Source organism: Chiloscyllium punctatum, chromosome 7, assembly GCF_047496795.1.
Source record: "Chiloscyllium punctatum isolate Juve2018m chromosome 7, sChiPun1.3, whole genome shotgun sequence".
Lineage (NCBI taxonomy): Eukaryota > Metazoa > Chordata > Chondrichthyes > Orectolobiformes > Hemiscylliidae > Chiloscyllium > Chiloscyllium punctatum.
Window position 1 is genome coordinate 118531064 of NC_092745.1, and position 21964 is coordinate 118553027.

Consider the following 21964-nt stretch of genomic DNA (forward strand, 5'->3'; position numbering starts at 1 on the left):
GGACATTTTCAGAAGTGAGATAATGAGAACTCAGAGGCATTATGTTCGTGTTAGAGTGAAGGGTAATGCTGGCAGGATTTGGGAAAAATAGATGAATAAAGATATTGAGAAAAAGTCATCATAAATACAGACAACTGGGATCAAGTGTATCTCTTGAAGGGTTTTAGGGATGCAGAGGCATTCCTAAGAGAGGAAATCAGAGGGCAAAGAGGGGATAAGAGATAAGGTTATTTTGCCAAGGCAAGGGATAATGTATTTGTAGAATCTCTTTGGATTAAGTGCAACCAGGGAGAGAATAGGGCTGCTTACAGATCAACAAAGTTGTCTTTGTGTTGAACCTCAGGAGATAGGAGAGACATGAAACAGATATTTTGCGTCAGCTTTTACTGTGGAGAAAGAAAGAGGCGCTAGGGAACTCAGGGAAATAAAAAAAAAATCCTCATTACAGAAGTGCTGAAAGTCTTAAAACAAAAGGTGGATAAACCTCTGGGACCTGATCAACTTTGTGGGAAGTTAGAGAAGAGATTGTGGGGCCCCCCTAGCAGAGGTGTTTATATCATTCTACAGCATGGCACAGGTGTCGAAGAACTGGGGGCGGCTAATAATGTGCCTTTATTTAAGAGGATCGATAAGGAGAAGCCTGGGAACTATACACCATTGAGCCTGACATCGTTCATGGATACGTTTTTGGAGGGAATTCTGAGAGATAGGATTTACATGCACTTGGACTGACTGGGGATAGTCAGCGTGGCTTTGTGCATGGGAAATCATGTCTCATAAACTTGGTTGAGTTTTCTTTGAAGATGTAACCAAAAAAAATTGATGAGGGCAGAGCAGTTGATGTTGTCTACATGGATTATAGTAAAACCTTTGACAAGATTCCACCTGGGAGGCTAATTAGTAAAGTTAGATCATATGGGATTCAGAAAGCTTGCGAATGGGGTGGGGGGGGTTCGGTCCTTGTTGCATTGAGATCGGTGGGGTTCAAGGGTGGAGGTGCAGGAAGTGGAGATAGTGTGCTGGAGGACATCAACGACCACATGGGAGGGGAAATTGTGGTCCTTGAAAGAAGAGGCCATCTGGATGTTCTATGGTGGAATTGGTCCGCCAGGGAGCAGATCTGGAGAAGGAGTTGGGAATAGGAGATAGCGTTTTTACAGGAGGCAGGGTGGTAGGTGTAGTCCAGGTGGCTGTGGGAGTCGGTGGGCTTGAAGATGATGTCCATATTGAGTCAGTCACAGGAAATAGAGATTGAAGGGTCCAGGAAAAGGAGGGAGGTGTCTGAGATAGTCCAGGCAACCTAGAGGTCAGGGCAAAAAAGGTACTCGTGAAGTTGATTAACTGTTCAACCTCTCTGTGGGAGGTGTCACCAATAAAGTCAACAATGCACCAGAGGGAAAAGGTGGGGAATGGTGCATCGTAGCTGTGGAAGATGGACTGTTCCATGTACCCGAACAGGCAGGCATAGCTGGGGTCCATTTGGGTGCCCATGGCTACCCCTTTGGTCTGGTGGAAGTGGGAGGATTCGAAGGGGAAATTGAGGGCAAGGAGCAGTTCAGCCAATTGAATGAGCGTGTCGGTGGAAGGGTACTGGTTGGGACGGTGTGACAGGAAGAAACGAAAGGCTTGGGGGTCTACGTTGTGGCAGATGGATGTGTACAGAGCCTGGATGTCCATGGTGAAGACAATGCATTAGCAGCAGGGGAACTGAAAATCATGGAGGCGGCAGACGGCGTGGGTGGTATTCCCAAATTTATGTGGGGAGACCCTAGACCAAGGGGCATAGGACAGTGTCAAGGTATGAGGAGATAAATTCGGTGGGACTGGAGCAGGCAGAGTTGATGGATCAACAGGAGTGGTCAGGTTTGTGAATTTTGAGTAATTGGTTTAGAATGCCTTGATGTTGTGAAAGGGGCATTGTAAATACATGCCAGTCTTCTGACATATTAAAACATCTACCTCAAAAATAGCAGGAGTAGGCCGTCAGCCCATCGAACCTGCTCCACAATTCAATAAGAGCTTGGTTGATCCGGTCATGCCCTCACATCTATTTTCCTTATTGTTCCTTGTAGCACGCAGTTCCCCTCTGTTTCAAGAGCCAGATCATCTCAGCTTTGAATATAAATCAATGGCTCAATCCCTACAGCTCTCTGGAGTAAAAAATTCAAAAGATGCATTTATTCAAAGAAATTCCTCCTCAATTCAGTCTTAAATATATGACCCTTTATTCTGAAACTATGCCTCAGGAGGGGAAGAGCCTCTCAGGATTATGTGGTCAAGTGCCCTGTATGATAAGAAAGAGTAAAAACCCAACTACCTAACTCCATTCAATCTAGGACTTAGTCTGTGCATTTGCTGGGTAAGAAAGTGATTCTATACAAACCTAAATTTAGTTTGCAATTGGCATCAGACTTAAAATCTACACAGCTTCGATTCCACAATTGGTGCCAACTACATTGACCTTATCTGCCAGATATGAATCCAGCCAATCATTTCAGCTACAGGACATCACTGCACAAGTTCGTCAGGATGGCTATTTTCTAAACAACTTATTTGAAGATGTTATGATACATTTCTGGAGCAGGAGATGCTTGAACCTGGACCTCTTGGCTCAGAAGTAGGGACAGTACCACTGAGCCACAGTCCTTTTAATTTCTTCAGAGTAGTTTGAGATTCCTAATCTCACCCTCCCACCCAATGTGGGTGACATGGCCTGAAGTCATGACCAATCCATCTCCTGCACTTCTTCCATCTCCTCTTCCACGCCTTGCCAAAACAACAGGATGCTTCTTGTCCTTATAGTCAACCCTGCTCATCTCTGCATTCAAAAGGATCATCCTTTGCCACTTCCAACAGGATGCTATCACCAAACCCATTCATCACCTTCCCTCCACCATCAACATTCTGCAGGTAGCGTTCCCTTCATGAATAGAACTAGGAGTCAAAAGGTAGAGTTGGTCTCCTGTGATAGAGTGGAGGCTAAAAATAAAGGGACACCCAATTTAAACCGATGAGGAAATGTGTTGTCTGAGGGTTGTGTATGTTTGGAATCATTTTCTTCAAAAAGGTACTAGGTGCAGAATCTTTAAAGATGGAGGTAGATCAAAGATTACTGGAGATATGCACAAATGTAAAGTTGAGGTTAAAATCTGATCAGCCATGATCGTATTGAATGACAGAGCAGGCCGAAAGGGCTGAACGGCCTCCTCTTGTTCTTTATTTGTACTTTTGTTTTGGAAGACAAAGTTCCATCTTCATATTGAGAATAATCTCAAGGAATAGACTTCAAACTAGATCTAGCAAATTCTAGACAGGGCATCCATGAGGTGCTGTGGGCCATCCATAGAATTGTACTCACTCAATCTGGAAGGACAGCAGATACACTGGAACACAATCACCTGTAGGCTCCCCTCTAAGCCACTCACCACCCTTACTTGGAAGTATGTTGTCATTTCTTCACAATTGCTGGGTCAAATACTGGAACCCCCTTCCTAATGGCATTCTGGATCTACTCCTCCTCCTCCCGCACATGGATTGCAGTGGTTCAAAGGGACAGCTTATCACCACCTTCAAAAGCAACTAGGATGGACAATAAACGCTGCGATACTCACTCTGACGACGACGACGACGACAACGACGCCAGGTTTCTGACCTTTCCAGTAGTGCCATCAGCTGGGATAACAACATTGGAGTCCTCACAGGAGTGACTATCAATCAAGGATGTGAACTGAAGGTTTTGCTACCCCAGAAACCAAAGAAGTCAGTCAGCACAGGGGAAGTGACTGAGCAGGGCTTGGTGAGAGATACAATGGAGGCTGATATTTGGATAAGCTGAAGTTTACTAAGGGAGCAACATGAAAAGCTAACCTAATGGTTGCTTCTTGAAGCAATGAAGGCATGGTAGAGGATGTAAGTAGCAGAGACCCAGTCATTATGCAGAAATCCTGTACTACAGCTGCTGGATCCTTGTAAAGTTGCTGGTGCAAGATTACTTTCTCTATTTTCGTGTTTCTTGGTCTCTTTTTTTCTATCAGAGAGTTAGCATAATGCACCCATCACTAAACTATTAATAGCATATTTCCTTTGATCGCTCAAATAATCCTCTAAATCAACATACTTTCATCTTTCTTTCCACTTCGTTTCATGCTTTCGATTCTCAGCATTTCCCACACAGGATGCAAGGTCTGTCCTCCAGTTTTGTTGTTGTCCACTTTAGGGAGGAATTTGTTCAAAGAAAAAAAATACTGCACATCCCAAATCACACTCAAGTTGGGGGTAATGAATCTTGAATGGTACAAGGGGTGAGGGGTAAGTAATGGGTACACCCACAGCATTGTTAAAAGATGGTGTTTCTGGATTTTGACACATTGGCAAAAAAAGGAACAGCTGAGATGGTTGCAAGTTAGGATGGTAGGCAACTTTACAAGGGAACTTGTGTTGTGGGTGTTGCTAGGCTTGCTGTCTCTATCCTTCCAGTGGTAGAGTTTGAAAGATGCAACTGAAGGAGCCTTTTCAATTTTTAATACAGTATAAAATCTAATCAAGCCAGTAAAGCTGGTCTAGCAAAAATGAAAGGAAAAAAGGAACTATTCCACATGTACAGATAACATCCAACTGCACCATCACATGAAAATACCATTTTGATTTGCTTCAGTGAGGATTATAGAATCATAGAACCTGTACAATGTGGAAGTAGGCCATTCAGCCCATCGAGTCCATAGTGACCATCTGAAGAGCACCCCACCTCCCTACCTTATACCTGTAATCCTGCATTTCCCATGGCTAATCCACCTCGCCTAAACACCTCTGGACACTATGGGTGATCCACCTAACATGCACATCTTTGGACTGTGGGTGGAAACCCATGCAGACATGTGGAGAATGTACCAACTCTGCACCGTCGCCTGAAGGTGGAGTTGAACCAGAATCCCTGGCACTGTGAGGTTGCAGTGCAAACCACTGAGTCACTGTGCAGCCGCATGGAATTATGGATGAGAGATTTCCCAAGAGGTGACCGACATTCCCTTTGTTGGTTCTTTGCTCTCCTAAGCAGAGTCAAACAAATGGACTAGATAGCTGCAAATGAACCACAAACTAGAAATGTTTAACACAGGAGGTAAGGGCACAGTAACAATTTAACAATTCCATTAACAATTACAGTAAGAACTCCATTGCAAAAAAAGTGAATAATTGGTATGCCAGAAATCTAAACTAAAAAAAAACAGTAGAAGTCCAAAATAGTCAGTACATGTACTCAGCATGAGGGAGAGGTGGAGAGGCGGGGTGAGGCAAGAACTACCATGTTATTTAAATGACCAGCCTTTTAATAAATGGGTGCTTTTCATAAGGGGTCACAGTTTGATTACAGATCAAAGAGAATATTGGAAAATGAATTGTCTTTATGGTGTAATGAATACAAATACAAAACAACCTCTGTATCCGAACATCAATTATCTAAATTTCTGATTATCCGAACAAGATCACAGGGTCCCGTAAATGCTTCCTTTGTTTACAATCAGATCAGTTATCTGAACAAAATGTGCCCCACCCGTCTTATTTGGAAAATCTAGGTTGTTCTGTAGTTGTTTTTATGGGATTAAGTAGGTGACAGTTTTAGATGTATCGAATGGGAGATTATTTTTCAAATGCCATGAAAAGATTTAGAACTATGTCACCTAAACATGGCTCCTGAAGTATATTTATAATGGTTGTGAGGTGATTGGCAACAAGGGTGTAAGGGCAGACAGTGGGGCCAACCATTGGCATCAAGTTAGCTCTGAGCTATAAAGGAGACATGAGGATAGGAGTCAGCAGGTTGGCCATTTTTACTACAGTATCTCAACACTTAACTGGTGGCTGCCTCCAATCTACACTTGGGGCTAGTGGGTACAAGTCTGTCCCCTTCCCACATGATTGCCCTCAAAAAAAAATCACAATCATGCCATTTGAGGCATTTCTGCTCGATTTACTTTGGTAACAGGATGAGCACATGTGCAAGAAGCTTGGCAGCTGTTTGCTAGTTGATCTCTCAGCTCTATTAAAGGCTCTTTCTGGCAGGACCTCCTCCAGAGAAAAAAAAAGAGGTGAAAGTCCCACCTTTAAACCCAGTGTGACATTGCTCCAGGTCAGCTGGCAGGGTTATGAGTGGGCTTTGTAGGCAAAAATGAGGACTGCAGATGCTGGAAACCAGAGTTTAGATTAGAGTGGTGCTGGAAAAGCACAGCAGGTCAGACAGCATCCGAGGAGCAGGAAAATTGACGTTTAGGGCAAAAGCCATTCCTGATGAAGGGCTTTTGCCCGAAACATCGATTTTCCCACTCCTCGGATGCTGCCTGACCTGCTGTGCTTTTCCTGCACCATTCTATTAGAGACTTGAGTGGGCTTTGTGCCCACTTCACCTGCCACATTATCTTCCACCTTTTAATTGGTAAGGGGAAAAGGAGGGGAATATCACAAATCACAGTGCCTATAAAATCCAGCTATAGTTGTGACTCACTGCAAAGCTGAAACATATTCAATTAAAAATAATGAAAAATAGCTTAATATTGAAGTCAACATTAATAACTTGGTATTATGAGAAGATATTGAGATACCTATGTAGTACCAAGGAAGTGCCACCTTTTTGAATGAGTTGATAAAGTGCGCCATCCAGTACCCACTCAGTTTGACCTAAAGTGGCACAATAGTACTACAAGATGAGGAACACAATAATTTTTGCCATGCCCTGGCCAACATTTATATTCCAATCAGCACTATAAAAAACAATATTCGCCATTTCATTTAGCACAGTTGCATAAACACTCAAAAGATTCCTTATTAGAAGAGAAATTTTCTTGAAGGCCATTTTGCAACTTCTAAACAACTAAGTCTTCAACATTACTGACTCTCAACAGCAAATCCTACCCCAAACATTCACCATACTACATCATCCATGGAATAAGTTATATTCAAACTAACTTCACAAGTTTAAGACATTTAAATAATCTTGTGTCACATCTGTGCTCTTGACTGCTCGGTAGGAATGATGTTAACTGGAGTAATTCAGAAAAGTTAAATATTATGACTGCATATCAGATCTCAACTTGGAGATAAAGGCACAACAGAACTTTTTCACCTATCTTCTAGTGTAATTGAAAACAAGGTTGAACGCTTACATATTTATTTTCCCACATTTAGGTTAATTTTACTGACCACCTCTCAGTAAAATTCAATACTGTCATAGAGTGATAGAGACGTACAACATGGAAACAGACCCTTCAGTCCAACCCGTTCATACCGACCAGATATCCCAACCGAATCTAGTCCCACCTGGCAGCACCCAGCCCATTTCCCTCCAAATTCTTCCAATTCATATACCCATACAGATGCCTTTTAAATGTTGCAATTGTACTAGCCTCTACCACTTCCTCTGGCAGCTCATTCCGTACTCGTACCAGCCTCTGCATGAAAAAGTTGCCCTTAGGTCTCTTTTATATCTTTCCCCTCTCACCCTAAACCTATGCCCTCTGGAGTCCCCTACCTCTTCACCCCCCCCCCACCCAAACCCAGGGAAAAGACTTTGTCTATTTATCCTATCCAAGCCCCTCATGATTTTATAAATCTCTATAAGGTCACCCCTTAGCCTCCAATGCTCCAGGGAAATTCCCAGTCTATTTTACCTCTCCCTAAAGCTCAAATCCTCCAATCCTGCCAACATCCTTGTAAATATCCCAAGAGGTTTTGCTATTGCAATTTACCACAATCCAGATGCTGTAGTGGCTGAATGCTTCAGACTATTTGGTCATTTAAATTAAAAGAGGAGCATACAATTAGACATCGCTCCTGAAGAAATGTAATAAGTAATAAAATGTACTCTTCACCCTCCTCATTCTGTTATTACCTAATTACTATCAGGGGAAGCACTATAGCTTTTCAAGGTGTAATCAGACACCCTGAAATTGCATACAATTCACGATATGCCCAATATATGTAATGTTACTTCACATACTCACCAGCCCATTCAATCCAATCTGCGATGCAAGGTCAATCCACACTGAGCTTCATGAGAAGTTCAAATTGGAAGCAGCAGAACAACAGTTTGGCTTTAAGGTGCTTTTCTCAGATAATGCTGTAAGCTGGTTCACATGTCACAAGCTTGTGTGAAGCCAGTTAATTGCAAATTTGGCAAAACTTCTGAAATACAGCAACCCATTTTAACAGTTGTCTGTAGGAGGTAATGATCAATTTCACTGGCCAGCCTAGAGTTCAAAATGCCACAGCTCACAAAGAACTTGTAACCACACAGTCAGGAGAATCCTGCGTATGTTGCAAAACTCAGGAATGTCCAGCCCCTCGTGACATTCAACCATGTCTTTTGTGACAACATGCTCAGTCTCAGTAAAAATCAATCAATTTCCAGCTGGATCACGAACTTCCTGGTGTCCTGCAGCTCCACAACTGAAGTAAAATGACCAAGTGCTAGGCTTGTGAGGTTGCAGCAACCAGATATGTTCCATCAAATTTCATAATTTGTAGGCAATGAAGAAAGATGAACAATCACTAGAGAACACAAAAAATTGATGCAATTCTAGAGACCCAGCCATCTGTTAATGGAGTAAGCTGGTGAACTTAATGCCTTTTGGCTCCTAATCTTTAGAGGTACTTCACTATTCTATCCTTTGTCATAAAAATTTCAATAGGAAGCAAGGTTAAGGGTGTCCTTTATTCTTATTCTGGAGCTGGTAGGACAGCACTTTCTCCTCACATCCAAAGCATATTTTCCAAACTTAAAGTTTTACTAGTTTAACTTACACTGTATTGAACATGTAATATTTCCTGAATTGGTCACAGATTTTTGCTTTCTTTTCTATCATCTCTCCCAGGGGTACCAGAACTATAGAGTCAGAGCACAGAAAAATGACCCTTCGGTCCAACTCATTCATGCTGTATCCTAAGCTGAATTAGACCCATTTGCCTGCATTTGGCCCATATCCCTACTAGTGTACTTTTCAGAAGGTCGTTTAAATGTTGTAACTGTACTCACCTCCACCATTTCCTCTGGCAGTTTGTTCCATATTTGCACCACCCTGTGTGAAGTAGCTGCCCCCCCAGGACTCAAATCTTTCCCCTGCTCATCTCAAACCTATCCCTGCTAGTTTTGGACTCCCCTACCTTGGGGAAAAAGACCTTGGCTATCCACCTTATCTATGCTTCTCATGATTTTATAAACCTCTATAACGTCTCCCCTCAGTCTCCTATGCTCCACGGAAAAAGTCCCAGCCTCCCCTTATAACTCAAACCTTCCAGTCTCAGTAACATTTTTCTGCTCCCTTTTAGTTTAATAACATCCTTCCTCCAGCAGGGTGACCAGAACTGTACAGAGTACTCCAAACAATGGCCTCACCACATCCGGTACGGCCCCAACATGATGTCCAAACTCCTATACTCACTATGTTGACCAATGAAGACAAGCATGCCAAAGTGCCTTCTTCACCACCCTGTCTACCTGTGACGCCATTTTCAAGGAACTATGTCCGTGCACACACCTAGGTGTCTGTTTGACAAAACTCCACAGTGCCCGACCCTTAACTGTGCATCTCCTGCCCTGGTTTGCCTTACCAGACTGCAACACATTCCATTTATCTAAATTAAACTCCATCTTCCATTCGTCGGTCCATCAACCTAGCTGATCAAGATCGCGTTGTACTCCAGGATAATCTTCTTAACTGGTGATTATATCACCCATTTTGGTGAAACCCACAAACTTATTGACCTTGCCTCCTAATTTCTCATCCAAAATAATTTACATAAAAGACAAACAACAGTGGACCCAGCACTGATCATTGCAGCACAGTCTTCCAGTCCGAACAACAATCCTCTACCACTACCGTCTCCTCCTGTCAAGCCAATTTTTTAAATCCAATTGGCTAGTTCTCCCTAGATCCCATGTGATCCAACTTTACTAAACAAGCCACCATGTGGGACCACGTCAAAGGGTCTTTGCTAAAGTCCATGTAGACAACATATACTGCTCGGTCTTCATCTAAATTCTTGATCATCTCTTCAAAAAAAAAAGTTATCAAGTTTGTCAGAATTGATTTCCCATGTACAAAGCCATGCTGATAATCCCTAATGCCTTCCCAAATGCATGTAAACCCTGTCAGGCAGAATCTCTTCCAACAACTTAATTACCAGTGATGTCAGGCTCATAGTCTATAGTCAGGTCTACAGTTCCCTGGCTTTTCCTTGCAGCCTTTCTTAAGTAGTGGCACATTAGCCACTCCCCTGGCTTCTGGCACCTCACCCGTGGCTGTTGATGACAAATACCTCTGCTGGAGGCACAGCAATTTCTCCCCTAGCTTCCCACAATGCCCTGAGGTACACCTGATCAGGTCCTGGGGATACTGCCCATTAGATCGTGAAGGTTTTATAGAGTAGATGTATTTTTGTGAACCTTCTTAGACTACAGGCATGTGATGTGATTTTCATAGAAAGAGATGAGATGGCATTGGTCATACTCGGCGCAAGGAGATAGAAAAGGGTGGGCCTGGTACACAGAGGGAAATCTATAAAGGGGCATGGCACAGAATTACTGCATTGAACTTACCAAGACACATGGTAATACAGGACATGGAAATACATCAAAAATAAAGTTCGAGACTTTGACTGAAAAGTCCAAACCACTGCACACAGTGATCTAATTCCACACATAAACCTCAACAAAGCTAAAAAGATATCTTACATGGATGATGCATGGCTAAATTCTCATTTTTTAATCTGGGCAATAGATCTCTAATTAAATTGGAATTCAAGAGTACATCCCTCTCCTCCTGACCAGATGTACTTCCCCAAAGGCATTCCCTTAAATGGCATATAATTAGTGAAGCAGGCACAACATACTGGAGCTTTTTAAATCTACAGGGCACTGATTCATCGATGACAGTAAATATTGCTAAAAGGAGTCTAAAATTACACACTGGGGTTTCTGACACTAGCTCTTTACTGATGCATTAAACTCAAAGTTGCTGCCAAGAGGAAAATAAATGTCAAATGTTTACAATGGTAACCCAAATATGAACATGTCAATGTTTGGTTAGAATTCGCATTTTTAATGCAGGCGATTTTAGATGAGGAGCTGCTAATACTGTACTTCCTTCCTTCCCTCCCAAATGAGTAACAGTCACACCACAAGACTAGCAAAAACATCACATTAAGCTGCAGCATGTGTTACCTGGGATCTTTGAGAGGCGTCCCAGCCAATTTACTACACTGTACAACAAAAGCAGTCTTAGATACGCTGAGGATTAACGACGAGTTAGGGCACTGATGATCGCCCACATCTTGTGTGAGAACAATTAAAATGCATCAGATTATTATTTAACAGGTTGCCGGTAGTCAGGACGCTAAAAGTGCCAGGAGTTCACAGTACACAAAGCAACTTGTGTTAATAACTGTCAGAAAATCTGGTTTTATTAACATTCACATCACGAAGTTGCACACAAGCAAGGCCATGAGGGAGCTGACCACTCAAGCAAAAGAAATTAAAAGTTGGAGGAAACAGTCTAATTTTTTTTTTTAAATTGCATTAACTCCAAGATTAGTATATACCTTAAAAGCAGGCTTTGGGATGATTTCAGAGAAACTACTGCCTCTCAAAAGGCACAAGCAAGATCATTTCCACAACTGGAAATTCCAATAAATTCTTCATGATTCAGGAGTCATAATTCATCTTTTCCCTGGCCCCATTAGTATTCCACTCAAGGCAATAGGAGAGAAGAGAACATAATGAATTATTTCTGAAGCTTGCTGCAAGACTGAGGAACTGTGGTCTATGTACCTTCAAAAATAAACGAGCAGCCACGCACATAGACAAGACCACAAAAGTAACCAGGGGATGAAAGTCAGCCATTCTACTATTCTCGCTTACAACAACAAAACAGGAACTTGGCAAAAACTGTACCTGTCATATGTCATTACAAAACCAGTCAATTTTTAATGATCTTCTAGTCAACAAGTACAGAACTGGAGTTGTGATTTTCCTATAGAATAGAATCATTTGAACTGGACTCAAGTCCCAAACTAACACAAACGGAATGCTCTTTCTAAAAAAAAAACGAATTTGAAAAACCACAAAGAATTAAAAGGTTTTAACAGAAATGGATGGTTAAATTAGGAAAAGTCAATATTCCCCTCAGAAAACTGGGTCATGTACAATGAACGGTTATAGAATGCGACAGTTCAAAGCCCCACCCTACAGGCTCTCCAAAGACGTTACAAAGACTTTGGGACCTTTTCTCCCATGGGCTTCATAAGATACCTGAACATGAATACAGGAGAAAGCGAGAGGCTCCCAGCTGCCTGTTTCAGGTGCATGTGAGGTCACATTACACAACTGAATTAGCAAAAGGAATTTTCCCACTGTCACGGTTAACATACTTTCCTCAGCTAAGACCCACACACAAAAAAACACAATGCTTGGAATCTTATTTCTCTGTATTGGACTTTCCCATGTGTGAACGGAGTGAATATCTGTACACATGTTAGTCTTGACTGAAATTCAAAATGAATTCTTTTTAAATTTGGGTCAGCGGAGAAGTGCAATGAAGAGTTATATAATGAAAAATCTCAGATTACATAAAAAACTAACTGCAAATTTAAAAAAAAATGAAGAGCTCAATGCTACTCTATTCACAATATTTCAGTAGAAGCACTTTCCCCAGGGGTTGCCAAGCAGCAGATAGCATACAGTGCTGATGGCTTGGTTGTTTTTCAGACTGCAGCCAAGTCTGCAATGGCATCCCCAGGGTCAATAGGATTTTCGATATATACCAACAGCCAGGGTGCAATTTCAGTGCAGACATCATGAACCTTGGAAACATAGCAAACGGTGAGGTGCACAGTAACAGGAAGAACAGGCATGCACATGACCAATGTAATGTAGTGCAGGCAAGTGTGAAATCAGGCATTTGGGAAGATGTATGGATTAGAAACAATACAAACTAAACCATATAATTTTAAAAGCAAGTTTAGGAGCAGAGAACATTGGGCATTATGTACACAAATATTACAAGTTGGAAAGGATCATTGAAGATCCATGGCTTTTTAAAAAGAAGGCAGACAGTATAGAAACAAAGTCTTGACTCATTAACGTCTCCAATCTTTCCTCATGCGATCCTCCCGCACTATTTAATTTTAAAGCCTCCCTACAGCTGTAGTTAAATAATTTGCCAGGATAGAGGTCGCAGAATGATTCGGGTGAAGAATGTTCTTTAGGTACAAGTTCCAGTCTCCCACATGTCAAACCCATAGTCTTTCAGCCACACATTCAAATCCTGATCTTATTTATCACAGACCAATGTGATTGCGGCAGATAGTTATCCAGGAATTACCACCTTTGTGGCTCTGCCTTTTTATTTAACTCCTTCTTATTCATACTCTCCCAGCATACACAGAGCTTTTACAGCACAGGAAACGGTGATTCAGCCCATCCAGTCCACACCAGTCATCAAGCATCTATTTTAATCCTATTTTCCAGCTCTTGGCTCATAGCCTTGTTTGCTCATCTAAACAGTTGTTAAATATCTTGTTAGCTCCTGCCTTTACCACCCTTTGAGGCAGGGAATTCTGGAGTCCTGCCACTCAGAATCTAAAAATAAGCTTTTCCTGAAATCCCTCCCAAATCCCCTGTTGATTAGCCTAAAATTGTGCCCCTTGGTTATTCACCCCTCCACTGAGGAAAATGGTTTCTTCACTATCTACACCCCTCATAACTTTGTACACTCAGATCACCCACTCCTCCCCCAGCCTTTTCTGCTCCAAGGAAAAGGACCCCAGCCTATTTAGAACAAAAACAGAAATTGCTGGAGAAACTCAACAGACCTGGCAGCATCTATGGAGAGAAAGAGTTGGGTCCAGTGACCCTTCTTCAGAATGGGCTGCAGCTGGGAAAAGGTTGCAAGATATTCTCAAGAGAGGGGTGGGGATAGGAGTACATGAGGGGTTATCGGCCTCTCTACTCTGCCCAGCATCTTCTTTAGTCCTATCTGTATCCGTGGTGCCCATGTGAAATACTACAATTGAATCTTCCCTCTCCAGCCTAGATATCGTTAAAGCTGAAAGGACACAGGCAACACTGGACTTTGAGGCCCATGCTCTTGGCTTCAGAGAATGATATTCATTCTTCTAGCTATGCTGCCCTTCCACCATCTTTTTAACTCTCCTGTACTAATGCAGTTATGATTCTGCTCATCCTTCCTTCAACTCCTGCCCACACCAGCGACAAGAACATCAAACCTATCGGCAAGGCCCCTTCATTGCTTCCTTCTGGATTCCAGATGCCTCCCTCACTTCCACACACACATTCATGTAATTCAAAAGATTCTAAATAGATATTACTATTTGCAAAAGCTAAAATACAGTGTGTTTTGGATAGAATTTCAGTCATCATTCCATGCCAAACCCATGCAGTCAAAGAAGCCAGAAGGTTACCTCAGGCAGATAGCATTAGAAAACCCAAGCCACTTGAGATGGATTTCCATAAATAATACAGGTGCTGTTCAGGAATTCACCTTTCCATCTAATTGACAGATAGAATCAACTTGCCTCAGGCTCTTGGTCATATAGTACATTTTGTGGTTTTCAAGAATCCAATTAATTATCATTGATACACAATGAAGGATGCGTAATGAGAACTGATCCTGGATAGCCGAAGGATAACAAGGAAATACGTGGCAAATGGTGGCCATGGTTTAATTGGATTCAAACACAAGGCAAGTTTTTAAAACAATTTTCAAAGAACATTAGGCAGTTCATTTATATGGTGTCTCTGACATCCCCATGACATTGCAAAATGCTTCACGTTATGCTGATTATCCCATGTAACCCAAATGCAGTCTTCAATTTAAGCACAGAAATGATACGCCTGAAATTAAGTACATTTAACTGTTTATGAGATGTTGCTTGAAGGATAAGTGTTGGCATGTGATCTTTTATGTCCAACTGAATCAGCAGACTGACTCTTGGATCAAAATCTCATCTAAAAGAACAATTCCTCAGTACTATAATGAAGTATCTTGACCATAGAATCCCTACAGTGGAGATGAGCACATCAAGTCTGCACCAACTCTCCAAGAGCGACCCCCCTGTAACCTGCATTCACAATGGCCAATCCACCTAACTGCACATCCTTGGACAAAGGACAATGCATTTACAATGGCTATCCACATAACCTAACCACATCTTTGGACTGCAGGAAGAAACTGCAGCACCCAGTGGAAACCCACGCAGATATGGGGAGAACATGCAGACTCCACACAGACAGTATCCCAAGGTTGGAAATGAACCCAATACCCTGGTGCTATGAGGCAGCAGTACTAACCACTGAGCCACCGTCCCCACCATTGCATCCTCAGGTCCCTGGTGTGGAGCTTGAAGTTACAGGCTTCTGGGGTGAAGGCAAGAATATTCTTTATCTGGTCTTGAAGCTTCAGCTGCCTGATAAAAATATTTGACAAGAAAATTTATTGAGAAGAAAGGAGACCTACATTAGCTGGTGAAAAGCAATTAGACAGTAGACTACTCAGTGAGGGAGGTATCTAACGATGCGCTAGATGAATTGTAGATTAAAGACTTCCTGCTCAAAGATGATGTCTCAACAGCAAAGGCTTTGTGGATGATGAGAGGCTAGAGGAAGATTTTCTTTATAAAGGAAACAAAATTAAGCACAAGAGCAATATTAGGAACAATACAGAAGGGGTCAAAAAAACAAAATGGTACATAGTGGAAATCAAAACAAAAGTAAAATTATCTTTGAAGGCAAGAAAAGTATGACAAGGTTAGTAAAAATAAAAATGAGATGAGAAACGACCACTTAGGAGATTTGGGATCATAACTATTCTATAAATTGAAACTGGTAGAGATGTTAAGTACTTTGCCAGAGTTTCAAATTGAAAAGTTAAAGAAAGTCCAGAACAGCCCCAACCTGATACAAAGAACCCAAAAGTAAAACTGAAAGTTAAAAAAATTGAAAATGATGAGAATAGGCATTATATATCAGAAATACAGAGGGGTCATTGCAAAGATACCTAAATTTAATTATCCCAAATTGGAACTGTACAAAAAAGGACAGGAGAATGGAGTAAGTAAGTTAAACCTCTATTTAAGGGGGGGGGGGGGGGGGGGAAAGAGGGGTGTCATTAAACCAGGAATCTGTAGCCAACTAACCTTACCTTGATGGTGGGTAAACTGCAAAAGCTCAATTAGCCAACGAGATAGTCAAAAAGGATTGATGAAGGGGGATAGGTTTTGGAAGGAACAGAGGAAGAATGCAAGAGAATAGAAACCGTTTAGAGGAATGGGATAAATAGAAGCAGGCAATGTTAAAGGCAGATAAATATAAAAAAAAAGTGTACATTTAGTCAATAACATAAATTAAATGGTTAAGATTCTTGGGAGAGATTGAAAATGTAGAAAGATGGGTGCTACAGCCATTTTTGGCTATAACTTATATGACTGTGCAGAGACATTAACCCATGGAATGTCATACCTGAAACTTCAAACTACAATCCTTTAAAAAGGGAAAGAGGTAAATCACAGCCTCATGAACTTGTGACTACAAAAGATAATGAGGGATTAATGAACGCCTGCTCAACAGCATGCCATCCCTTGTGAATTATATCCCAAACAGTAGACACATCTTGTATTTCTCTCTTTGAAGAATGCATAAGACAGGAGTTAAACAAGAGACAGAGGTACAATGTAGCAAAGAAGTGAATAATAAATCAACTTGTGACAGAAAGGGTAGAAAATATGTGCGGAACAGTGCAGCAAAAATTAGAACTAGAGTAAATAATAGTTGTAAAAAGTCAGAGTTGAAGGCATTTTATATAAATACACACAGCATTTGTAACAAAGATATTGGAGATGATGCCAAAGAAATTAATCTGACTTGACAGATATTATAGAGAAGTGGTTGCAAGGTGACCAAGACTGGGAACTCAATACTCAGGGCAATTCAATGTTCTGGAAAAATAGGCAAAAAAAAAAAAAAAAAATTGGAAAAAAAAGGAGGTGGGGTAGTCTTGCTAATAAAAGGAGCGTATCAGTATGGCAGCAAATTGCAATATAGGCACAATAGTTTGAGATCTGGAATCAGTTTGTGAGGAAATAAGGAATAGCGGGGAAAGACATTTTTGCCGGGAATGTCTGTCAACCCTTAAAGAGTTTTCTCAACTCTAAATCAGAAAGTAGTGGAGGTGTGCAAGACATGCACAACAATTATCATGGGTGATTTTAATCAGCATACTGACCAGAAAAAACAGATGACCAGAGTAACATGGTATTTATGTTTATGTAGAAGTCATCAAGGTTGGTTTCTTAAAGCAGAATTTCCACAGGAACAAGTATCTTAGACCTATTGTAGAATGAGGCAAGGATTAAAAAAGGAGATTTCAGAGTTAAAAAGGTCATGAGAAGTGACTGCAACATTGTAGAATTTTGAATTTCATTTGAAAGAAAGCATCTGAAGTTCGAATCAATATCCTCAAAATTTAAATAAGAGCAATTACAGGAGGTATGAAGTTGTCTAAAATGGGCCAGGAAAATAAACTAAGGGGAAAATCAGTGGATAAGCACTGATAAAACACATTTAAGCAGATGCTTCATAACGCTCAGCAAATCACTTTGGAATACGACCCTTCCAGGAATGGTAACAGGGTCTTCCTTCTTCCTCAGTGTTACAACTTCTCTACTTATCAAGATAACCGAGGCTCCTCATCCCTAGAGCCAATTCCCACCTTGAATGCCCTCACATCCTTCCCTAAAATACAGTGCGCAGAATTGAGGGGGAAAACAGCGCTTTATAAAAAATGTTCATTATAACATCTGGGATTGTGTATTATTTATAAATCAAGGCAGAGCCCAGGATCCAGCATGCCTTACCAAACACTTTTTAAATCCAACCTGCCACTTTCAGTGATTTGTGCACATTTACTCTAACATTTTTCTGCTCCTGTACTTCCTTCAGAATTCTAGCTTTTATGTTCTCTCCCCATTCTTCATACTACAATATATCACTTCACATTTCTCTGCATTATATTTTGCCTGCTACACATCCAGCCATTTCATTTGTCAATGCCATTTTGTCATTTATGACTATTTTCCAGAAAGCCCACAATATTTCATTATTTTCATCCTCAAATTTTAAAATACTGCCCTGCACGTCCAACTCTTGCTCATTAATATACATTTAGAAAAGCAACAGCTGTAGTAAATATCCTGTGAAAACAACTGTTTATCACTACCTATTTCTCATCACTTAACCAACAACACATCCATTCATTTTATTTCAAAGACTTTAATGTTATTAATAATCCTCACCCTCAGCATTTAGTGTTGAATACCAAAGGGTATCCTCACAGGGTGCTCCTGCATAGAGTGTCTGGTCTCCCTTCACTGCCTGGCAATCGCCCATTCCCTCTTTGCAGGCACAGCCTTATGCTAAGAGGCGTTTACTTCAAAAGCCCGCTCTCCACAAAGCACCAGGCTGACATCAGCTACTGCTCAAGCTCCTGTTATCTGCAAATCAACCTGCTTGGAGGTGGTGATTACATATTTCTGCAGCAGATGGGTCTTGAACTCTGACCTCCTGATCAAAGGACATGACCACTGCACCATGGCAACACTACTACTCAAGTTCCCTTCCATTTAAAATAAAAACATTTTTGAATCAACTCCAGAGATGTGTCATAACATCTTTCACTAAGTGGGATTTGAACCTGAACCTTCTGGCCCAGAGTCAGAGCACTACCACTGCACCATAACAGCCTTCCTGGTCAAGCTCCAAAACCTGAAATTAAAACTGACCCACCTGAAGTTAATTTTCTGCACACTAAATCAGCCAGAACAAGGGTGTTCCAGAAATGAATTAGCAATGTTTTAGGATATTTTGAGCTTGACGTTTTGCTGTTAACTTGTATATTTTCCATGTTAGCTTCAGATTTCTTGCACTGATTGTACACAACTTTAGAATATATCCGAAGTGATTTGGGACATGTTCCATGAACATTGCCATCTGCAAAATGATAGCACCCAGCATTCGTGCAAAAGTCAGGGCTGAAGCATTTGATGGAAGTATATACTGAGTCAATGATTGATCTCAGTCTCCCCAGTATCAGAGAAACCAGTCATCCAATCCAATATGTTCCACATGAAAATTTGAAAATGCTGGATATAGCAAAGGTTCCAAAAGAAATGGGCTAAGCTGTTCCAATCCAGCTACAACATGAGCATCTACCAAACAATGTGCCAAACAGCCCAAGATTTAATCAGTAAGACAATTACTGCCCTAGTCTACCCTAAATTATCAGCAAAATGGTGAAGTATGGACAACATTGCCATTAAAAACTTATTCACGCACCAAGACCATTTGCTTCCAGACAAACTGGCACCCACGGTGTGTACAAAATATGATTCAGTTGGCTACAAGTCACTCATTAGTCTGTGCAGAGATAACCAGTTGTCGATGGCAGAGGCTGCTAACAACTATGTGACTGGCTCACAGGGAGCTGGACAGCTTGTGGGTGTGAATGATATTGCCAGAAGTTTTTGGGCCACTGATTGCATGGTGGTGTCTTTTTCTCTGCAATAAAGATCATTCAAGCATGAAGAAAGGCTATTTATTTTCCCTCACCAGTTACTGTAAGCTGTTGCTTTTAACTGATAAGTCAAAGACTAAAGTTGTGAACCAGTCACTCTGAACCCGACAAGAGGAAGCACCTGGAGAACAAAGACTGACAAACAGGAAACCCTGACAAAGAATAAGCTCCATCTCAGCAAACCCTGCACAGTACTGCCTTCCCAATGTTTGCCTCCACCCATAACACCAATTGGTCTCTTGAGCCTAACCTAGTGTGTGTAGGGAAAGATTTTATATAGGAGTTGCAGTTGTAACCAGTAGAAGTTAAAAGTCAACAGTGGATCCTAACCACAGGTAAACGAATATTCATATATAATGAAACAGCGATTCAATAGCTACAGAAACCATTTCCTGCTTTATGGTCATCTGAATCTAAACGACAGGTAAATTAGGGAGTCTTACCTTCTTGGAGGAAGGCTTTAGCTTTTGTGGGCTCAATTTCCAGCATACCATCTCAATGAAGCACGAGTAGCCTTCAAAGAATCCCTACAGTGTGGAAATAGGCCCTTTGGCCCAACAAGTCCATATCGACCCTCCATATAGACCCATTCCCTACTCTATATTTACCCCAGACTAATGGACCTAACCGACACATACCTGAACACTATGGATAATTTAACATGGCCAATTCATCTTACCTGTATATCTTTGCATTGTAGCAGAAACTGGAGCACCCAGAGGGAACCCATGCAGACACAGAACATCTGTGCAGTGCTTGCACATTCTCCCGAGGCTGGAATCGAACCCAGGTCCCTGGCGCTGTGAGGCAGCAGTGCTAACCACTGAGCCACCGTGCCATCTTAATAACAATGTCTTACTTAGGTAATATAACTTGTACCGGCTTGTCCTCATGCAGTAAACTTGCATTTGTTGAAACAAAAGCCTATTCTTTTTAAGGCTCACTAAACAGGCCCTGAAAGAGGAATGGTGGCAGTGTCCTCCCCCCACACACACAAATATCAGCGTCAGAAAGTCAATCATCTTTGTGCCATAATATCACTGCAGGAGTTCCTGAAGATACCGTCCTCGGCCCAACCCACAGTGACCATCCCTCCAAAAAGTAGACATATTGCTGATGATCACAGGATTTCATACCATTCCTCCGGTACTAAAGCAGTCTGTGCCTGTGCCCATCAAGACCCAGACAGCATGGAGGCTTGAACTGATAAATGGCAAGTAACATTCATGCCGTACACAAAGTTCCACACAATGACTATCCTAATGTCTTTCAATGCCAGTCATTGCTGATTCCCCTACAATTAGGAACAGAAAATAAATGCTTGCCTTGTTGATGTTCAGAGACCATGAAGTATTGCAGAAAATAATTTTCAAAATATTGAATACCCCCCCCCAAAAAAAAGGTCATTCTGAGGATGCTAGAAACACTCAAATGTTTTTTTAGATTAGATTAGATTACTTGCAGTGTGGAAACAGGCCCTTCGGCCCAACAAGTCCACACTGACCCGCTGAAGTGCAACCCACCCAGACCCATTCCCCTACATTCACCCCTGCTCCTAACACTACAGGCAATTTAGCATGGCCAATTCACCTAACCTGCACATTTTTGGACTGTGGGAGGAAACCGGAACACCCAGAGGAAACCCACGCAAACACGGAGAAAACGTGCAAACTCCACACAGTCAGTCAGTCACCTGAGGTGGGAATTGAACCCGGGTCTCTGATGGTGTGAGGCAGCAGTGCTAACCACTGTGCCACCCACTTATTAGTACAAATGAAAAAAGGTAGAGAGAGGGGGAGTTGGCAAAAGACAGAGTTGAGAGTGTGTTGCTGGAAAAGCACAGCAGGTCAGGCAGCATCTGAGGAGCAGGAAAATCGATGTTCCAGGCAGAAATGTCGATTTTCCTGCACCTCGGATGCTGCCTGACTTGCTGTGTTTTTCCAGCAACACTCAACTCAGACCTCCAGCATCTGCAGACCTCACTGTCTCCTAAAAGACAGACTCCACCTTCTCCCACCTAGTACATGAATAACAAAGCAAAAATTGAAATTTGTGCAAAACTGATGCAAACAATTCTATTATTATCCTTCTTTTGACATCCAAAATATGAACACATCTGTTGCTTTTTTATATTTAAGGCCTACTTTGCAGAGACTGTCATTAGATTTGTGTGTCCTTTTCAAAGTTGCGGACTGAAGTGAGAAAGAATTGTGTTTAAAACTAACATTTTAAGAGATTGCTGCATTTTTGAAAAGCAAATAACCTGATACTTATGGTAAGCATTGTATAAACAGCTGTTTGAACAAGCAGGAATTGAAGTGAAACAATAAATA

At 41.5% G+C, this 21964-nt stretch overlaps 1 protein-coding gene across 2 annotated transcripts in view; it reads right to left on the bottom strand.

Moving 5' to 3' along the window:
* LOC140480086 (volume-regulated anion channel subunit LRRC8D-like) overlaps positions 1-21964 on the bottom strand; it is a 58216-nt gene that overhangs the window by 12384 nt on the left and 23868 nt on the right. The window contains exon 1 of one of the 2 annotated variants that reach the window (XM_072574719.1): positions 1960-2287. The exons of the other annotated variant lie outside the window; for it this stretch is intronic. The gene's annotated coding sequence lies outside the window, so the exon portion shown is untranslated. Of the gene's footprint in view, positions 1-1959; positions 2288-21964 lie in introns of those variants that run through there. 2 annotated transcript variants of the gene reach the window in all.